Source organism: Nicotiana sylvestris, chromosome 4 (assembly GCF_000393655.2).
Source record: "Nicotiana sylvestris chromosome 4, ASM39365v2, whole genome shotgun sequence".
Taxonomy (NCBI): Eukaryota; Viridiplantae; Streptophyta; class Magnoliopsida; order Solanales; family Solanaceae; genus Nicotiana; species Nicotiana sylvestris.
Genome location: NC_091060.1, coordinates 141,663,183 through 141,671,165, shown reverse-complemented (window position 1 = coordinate 141,671,165; position 7,983 = coordinate 141,663,183).

Genomic DNA, 7,983 nt, shown 5'->3' with positions numbered 1-7,983 from the left:
CTTTTTCTTTGTTTACCCTCTTTGGAACCAGAAAGTGTTATTGAAAAAATGAAATGAAAAAAAGAAAGAAAAATACAAAAAAGGAAGAAAAGAAAAAGGAAATGAAAAAAAAGAAGAGAAAAGATGAAAAAAAATAGCAAAAGGAAAGAAAAAGAACGAGAAAATAAAACAAAAAAAAGAAAATCAAAAGCAAAGTTTCCCTCAACTATGTTCGACTTGATTCCGAAAGGATACGTAGGCAGCCTCTCTCTGGGGTTCAGTCACACCAAAATAAAAATCCAAATTCCCCAAAAGTAAAACTTGGGCAGATATTATGATGGTTCGGCGATGATCCCGCCTGAACGGTTTCAAAGTTGTAATTCCATCCGAATTCTTCCTACCCAACCCTTGTTCAAGTCTTTCCAATCAATTGGCGAAAAGTTTTCAAAATCGGAGAACGCAACTGTTTGGACCTGATACAATCAAGATGAGAGGAATAAAATGAGAGAGTCTTATTGGTGAAAAGCCACAGGGACAATAAGTCGACGGTGAGCAGAGAAATTGAAAATGAGAGAATCTTGTCAGTGAAAACTCGTAAAGAGCACTAAAAGGCGACGGTGAGAAGAGAAATGAGAGAGGTCGATTGGCGAAAACCCGCAAAGGGCGCCGTTGATCAAAAAGAAGAAACCCCTCACCACCATTGGTATTGAAAGAGTCCTGGAAAGGTTCTCGATTTTAAAACACGGGTCGCAATGGGTTTATAAGAAGTTGGATAGTTTTGCAAATCGAGTATCCAGTCCAAGAAGCGTGTCATGTCTATTGAAGTCTGCATGCACCCCGGATAAGTCCTTCTTTCCTTCCTGAAAGGGACACTTATCCTTAAATTCATTTTCTTGTCCTTTGTTTATTTTTCCATCAATCCCTTTCGGTCTAACTCTATTCCGAAACTAATACAAAGAAAAGGTGGCAAGATTGGTTTTATAGGGTTCTGCCTAATAAAAGCCAAGTCCAAAGAAAAGTAACCAGCCTCAGCGGGTGCATCAAGTCGATCCCGACTGGCCATGATGACTGATGCCCTGAAATTAGAGTTATTAAAAATGAAAAGAAATACAAGGTCAAAAGCAACCAGAGGCAAAATAAGGTGAAAGGGCCAAAATCCCCACACTGTTGAACTATCATCTAGAAAGTTGAGTTCCTCGATTTTAGGAGAGATATTAATCTTCAGAAAAGCCAGCAAGCAGCAGAGGTTCTCACCAAATGAGGTAGGCCGAGATCAAGTGATCAAAAACAATAAAGGCCACAAAACCAACCACCGTTTCAAACTAACAATTATTTTTTGTTTGAAAAATTGAAACAGGTACAATCCAAAGCAATCGTGCAAGAAGCAGGTGCAACCAAAAAAAGGAAAAAAAAGATGCGCAAGCGCTAACAAATAGCTTTGTAGCAATAATCAATCTAAAAGGGAAGTTTCCTCCAAATTCATTCGTGAATTTTACTAAAAATGAAATGAAAAAGAGAAATAAGAAGAAAATTCAAAAAAAATGATAGCTTAGGATTCCCAACCTCAATCTTTTACGCTTTTGCCAACATAGGGCTCCAATCCCTAGTTGAGATTTTTAGACATAGGGCCTCCATTCCCTAGTCGCCTTTTGCCAACATAGGGCTCCAATCCCTAGTTAAGAATTCTAGGCATAGGGCCTCCATTCCCTAGTTGCCTTTTGCCAACATAGGGCTCCAATCCCTAGTTGAGATTTTAAACATAAGCCCTCCATTCCCTAGTCGTCTTTTGCCAACATAGGGCTTAATCCTTAGTTGAGATTTTTAGACATAGGGTCTCCATCCCCTAGTCGGCTTTTGCCAACATAGGGTCTCCAACCCCTAGTTGAGATTTTTAGATATAGGGCATCCATTCCCTAGTCGCCTTTTTGCAAACATTAGGGCTCCAATCCCTAAGTTGAGATTTTAGACATAGGGCCTCCATTCCCTAGTCGCTTTTTTCCAACATTAGGGCTCCAATCCCTGAGTTGAGATTTTTAGACATAGGGTCTCCATTCTTTAGTCGCCTTTTTGCCAACATTAGGGCTCCAATCCCTAAGTTGAGATTTTTAGACATATGGCCTCCATTCCCTAGTCGCCTTTTTGCCAACATTAGGGCTCCAATCCCTGAGTTGAGATTTTTAGACATAGGGCCTCCATTCCTTAGTAGCCTTTTTGCCAACATTAGGGCTCCAATCCCTGAGTTGAGATTTTAGACATAGAGCCTCCATTCCCTAGTCGCCTTTTTGCCAACATTAGGGCTCCAATCCCTGAGTTGAGATTTTTTAGACATAGGGCCTCAATTTCCTAGTTGCCTTTTTTGCCAACATTAGGACTCAAATCCCTGAGTTGAGATTTTTTAGATATAGGGACTCCATTCCTTAGTCGCCTTTTTGCCAACATTAGGGCTCCAACCCCTGAGTTGAGATTTTTAGACATAGGGCCTTCCCTAGTCGCCTTTTTGCCAACACTAGGGCTCCAATGCCTGAGTTGAGATTTTTAGACATAAGGCCTCCATTCCCTAGTCACCTTTTGCCAATATTAAGGCTTCAATCCCTAAGTTGAGATTTTCAGATATAGGGACTCCATTCCCTAATCTTTCTTCCTAAAGACAAACAATCCTTATTTTATCGCTTTAAAAAAAAGGAAGGTTTAGATCGTAGTTACAAATAACTCATGAAATTTTCCTAGTGAAAACTGGGGCAGAAAAATTTCATTCGTTTGTTTGTTTTGGTGTCTGAGCAGGTTTGACCTCGAGGCACAGGATTCGAGATGACCAAAAAATGAGTCTCAATCCAGAACAAAGAAAAGAAGAAAAAGAACAAAAGAAGTGAATTCAAAGTGCTGAAGGAGAGAAAGATGCGGACTGCTCAAGATATGATTGAAGTCACGAGTTTTGCACGTCCCGCCTTGATCCAAAGCTAAAGAAAGAACCAGCACCTACAGCTGACGAGCATCAAGATTAAGATCGGAGTCTACAGCGAGAACCAGCCAAGACTCAAGATCAAGCTTCAAAAGATATATAGATAGGAATCTTGTAACTCGTAGTTGATATGCTTAGCTAGTTTAGCTTCTTATTTTCCATTTTTGGTTGTAATAAGGAGTTCAGCAAGCAGTAGCAGCAGCAACAACAGTGAAATCGCAGCTTTCCGGTAGTCCCAACTACCAAAACTTCCAAAACTACGCTGACCTGATTCCTTTATAGCCAAGTATATGTAGGCAACCTTTGAAGTAAGGTTCGGTCAGGCTCTTTTCAAAAATGCTTCTCATGGATTTGCAGATAGGCAAAAATCGCTCTTAATTGCTCTTTTTATCTTTGCCCGAAAATCCTTCGTGTCTCCGAGCAAAGAGGGGCAGCTGTGAGCACGTGATTTTTGCCTCACATGAATCCTACAGAATTCCAAAAATTAGATTTTTTCTTTTAATTATTTGTTATTTCAGGATTTATGGTAAAATTTTTCTGTTTGTTTGCGTTTTGTGTGCATGTTTAATCTTGTTTAAATCAAAAAAATACAAAAAATACATTGCATTTGCATTTAGGATTTAATTTTATATTTTTTTAGATTAATTAGTGATTTAGTGTTTTACAAAAATGAAAAATCACAAAAAAATAACTCATTTTGCATTTTTTAATTTTTGAGTTTCGAATTTTGGTAGTTTTTCCTTTAATTTAATTTTTAATTAATTATGGTAATCATTATTTAGAGTTAGTTAATTTAATTTGGTAGGATAATTTGATTTAGGGATTAATGTAGGTTTTATTTTTTTGAAAAGAAAAAGAATTTTTTGAAATAAAAGAAAAGGGAAAAGAATTGAAAAGACTCGGAATTTTGGGCCAAATCCTTTAAATCCCCAAGCCCAATTGAATTCCCCCATTTCCCTTTCAATTACCCGAACAAACCAGCCCAGATCTGTGTCCTAACCCGGTCCAAACCCCACTCAGAACCAAACGACACTGTTTCATCTGCTTTAGATTAAAACCGTCGATCTCAATTGATCGGATGGTCCGGAACTGGGTCACATCTTATATAAAACTGTCCTAAATGTCTACCCCCAAACTCGTCTCTCTCATTTCCCCTTCTTTTCAGAGACCAAACAAGAACCCTAAAGTGCCGCCCCCATTTTCCACCGTCTCTAGCCGGCGGCGCCGCCTCCAATCCGCCCCAAATCCACACCACATAACCCCCTTGACTCCCTAAAACCAAATCCATCACTCTTTTCCCTCGAATCTATCCCAAACTCGTCGAATCTTAAATCGAGTTCGAACCCTAAAACCCCAAGAAACCTCAAACTTGAGATTTCAGTAAAGATTGGGGTCTAGTTGGATATTACTCGTGTGTTCTTGATAAGAACACACGATTAATGTCAAACTCAGCCTAAATATTGAAGTTCAAAGGCTCGTTCCAATTCTTTATTGTCCGAGATATTTTTAGGTATTTTTTCTTTTCTTTTGTTATCTTTTCCTCATTTTTTTTTCATTTTTTTCTATCTTCTGCTTCTTTCTCTTCTTCTTGATTCCTCTTTGTTTTTCTAGTTTCTCCTGAGTCGTTTTTTTATGCATATTAGTTTTAAATCTTTTTATTTAATTAGTGCATTTAGTCTTTTAATTAGTTTAGTTTCGATTTGTTAATTTAGTTAATTCTAGTTCATTAGTTAATCAGTCATTTAGTTTAGATTTTTAATTGTTGAAACCATTTCAGTATTTGTGTTATTCTATGCTTGCATATTTTAGTTGGATAATTTTGTCGTTTGGGCTTTGGGTTGTCTCTGACCCATTTGCAAAGAGCAGCCCATTCAATTGGGTTTAATTTATTTGGTCAACTTGACCCATGAGATTTCTGAAGTAATTAGCTGGGGTTTAAGGGGTAGTCTAGGAATTTAGGCTAGGAAATATCTTTATAACTGATTTAGGAAACTACTAGGAAGGTGCCTTTAGGACTAGACTGAAAATGCTGATTTTAAATTAAGGGTACTTGAGCAAAAATGAGAATTTAAAAAGGATAGAAGTGCAAATCTGAATCTCTTTTATGCTACCCTAAAACTTGCCTATAAAGGCACTCTTTCTTCATCACAAGTTAGAGATTGGAGAGATTAAAAATTTTGGAAAAAAAACTGAAACGGCTGACTCTGAAATAACACTGAATTTCCTACATTTCTTGGTTAAAAAAAACTACTCAAAATTTGGCTTGGTTTCTAGTTTTTTTATCTTCCTTGTTAGCTATAATTTCTGAAAGTTTCAAAGACCTTGCACTTGGTTAAAATGGCTTGGGTTTTGGGTTTTAAAGCCTGGTTTTGAGCTGTTGTTAGAATATTGTTTCATTGCTAGTTTCCAAGTTGATTCCTGCTGTTGTTGTCCGCCGATTCTTCATTTATTTTTTTTTCCTTTTGTTGCCAGGTATTACTCTAAACCATGAGTTGGAAATGAAGTTCTGAATGTTGCTTGTTACTTGAAAGACATGTTTTCTTAGCTGAAATCAATCAGAAGTTGTTCTTTTGTTTAGGATTTTATTTTCTTTGCACATTTTCTTTAGGCTATTCAGGTTGATTCTCTTTCTTTGCTTTGGCTCATTTCACCATGTCTTAAATTACTGTGATGTATTTCTGTTAAATGGAATTGTTTGTGATGTATGTTCTTAGACTCATATGAAATTAGCTAGTAGTAGCTTTGTTAAAGTTTTTGGATACAGCCAACTCATGTGGTTACTATCCTCTTTTGGAAATAAGGATTTGAACCTTGTAATGGTTTTGAAGCATGATTTGTTTGTTGTGAAGGAGGGGTTTTAAGCTCAGGTTGTGAGAGGTTTCATGTTACTATGTGAACACTGTCCTAAAATTGAGCAATATTGGGGGCAGATGTTATTATGAGCAGCAGAATGTTTATATTTTGAAATTTAACTGGTGATTAAATGGCTTCCAAGTTAGTTAGCTTATAGTCATTTTGAATGAGAAAAATGGTTTGGTTGATTACTTAAAGGTACTAGCCATGTGTAGAATTGCCCTGGTAATTTATAAGCCTATTTAAGTTTAAATCTAGATGTATTCATTTGACAAGCTTGTGAGTTTTTGATCTGCTATTGCATTTATTGAAAATAAGTTCAATTAGATCCAAAATTTTGCATAATTGTCCTTTGAGTTTGCTGAAGATTTAAGTGAGCATGATTGCCAAATGGTTATGTGTTATTGAAAGCCATGTTGGTCTCACATCCACATTTTGATATTCTGATGTTTCCGTGTGTCCGAAGACTCGATCTCGAGTCCGGCACCCTTTGATACTCAGTTCTCAAAAGATTTGGGCTCACGTTGGGCCTGGATTTGAGGCAAGTCGTGTCCCTTGGCATTTGGGGACACTTATTTGAGCCCAATGTTTCTTTAACTATTGTTAACCTAAACCCATCATGCCATTCACTCATCTCTTCTAATGACAGTCCATGAGCCTAAAATTGTTTCAAACATTTCGCTTGAAAAGTAATTAAAATTCTTTCAAGTTTTCCTTAATTAATTGGGCTTTTAAAAAAGTAGATTTGAGGCGTGCCATATTAAGTAAGATATAGTTGTGGCCCTCACATGCTTTAGTTTGAATTTCCTTTAAAATCGGAATCGAGGTGTGCCATTCCAAATAAAAGCTTAAAATGCATGGCCCTTATTTAATTAATTTTAAATCTTTAGAAATCGAGGCGTGCCATTTAGTTGAATTTTCCATGGCCCTCGCAAATTTGAAAGTGCGTAGTTGCTTTAGGCGCGTAATTTTAAATTAATTTTCTTAAACTCGGGTGTGCATTTCATGTGACCCAAATCCAAATCTCAACAACGTTAGATAAAATGTTTCGCAAACCGCGGGTCCATTTCATGTGGCGTGGTTTAAGACGTATTTTAGATAACGTTGAATCTTTTCTTAAAATTAATTAAATGCGGTTAATAAGTTAAAAATTGTACCATAGGTTAAAACATGTATTAAAATCAGATAATAGGCCAATTATAATAGTTTAAGCGACCGTGCTAGAACCACGGAATCTGGGGGTGCCTTACACCTTCCCTCGGGTTAACAGAATTCCTTATTCAGAATTTCTTGTTCGCAAACTTCAAAAGGAAAGTTGAATCTCCTCGATTTGGGATTTAAAATAAACCGGTGACTTGGGACACTAGAAAACAAACCATGGTGACTCTAAATAAAAATGAATAAATAATCTCGTTTTGAATAATGTCACTTAAATTGGAAAAACTCCCTTATATATACCTTCGGGTGTGTAAAAAAGAGGTGTGACAGATACGGTAAGAGTTGGTGTGACCATATCTTTCATAAAGGAAATCAAAAGGTATGTAGGAGTCCTTCAGGCATTTCAACTTGTCATTTTTCTTCAGCCCCACCATCTTCAGAAATCCCCTAGCAGCGCGATTTTCAGGTGCTAACAGATTAGGGCTATCCCTAGGCAACCCAACAAACCCTCCTATTTCTTCTAGAAGGGGAGTCATTTCTATGGTCCCAAAATGGAACACAACCCTTTCTTTATCCCAGAACAGAGTTGCAGCCTTGATCAACATTTTGTTTGGTTGAAGATCCAACAGAGAGGGAAAGTTTCCTAAGACCCGTTTCACATGGCTTTGGTAACATAAAGGGAGATCCCTCCACCAATATAGCAAGAGTGAGGGTATGCTACCAACCATACCAAATCTAGGGACTTTGTGCCTCATTTTCTGCATGACAAAAGAGAGTTAGGCCCTTTCCCCCTCCTGGTTCGTCTATTTATACAATAATGATTAGCATATTGACACTTATTTCTTCAAATTAATGCACATAATCGTGGTTACATCCGTTGGGATTATGGAAAACCCGATGGACGTTTGGGCAAGACTCGTCTTAAAGGGTTATTATGCGGACAACATATTAACCTGACTAGGTTTGACCATGATGCATGCACAATTAATCAGAGTAAGGCTGCTATAGAGATCTAGACTGGGACCCTCAAATGG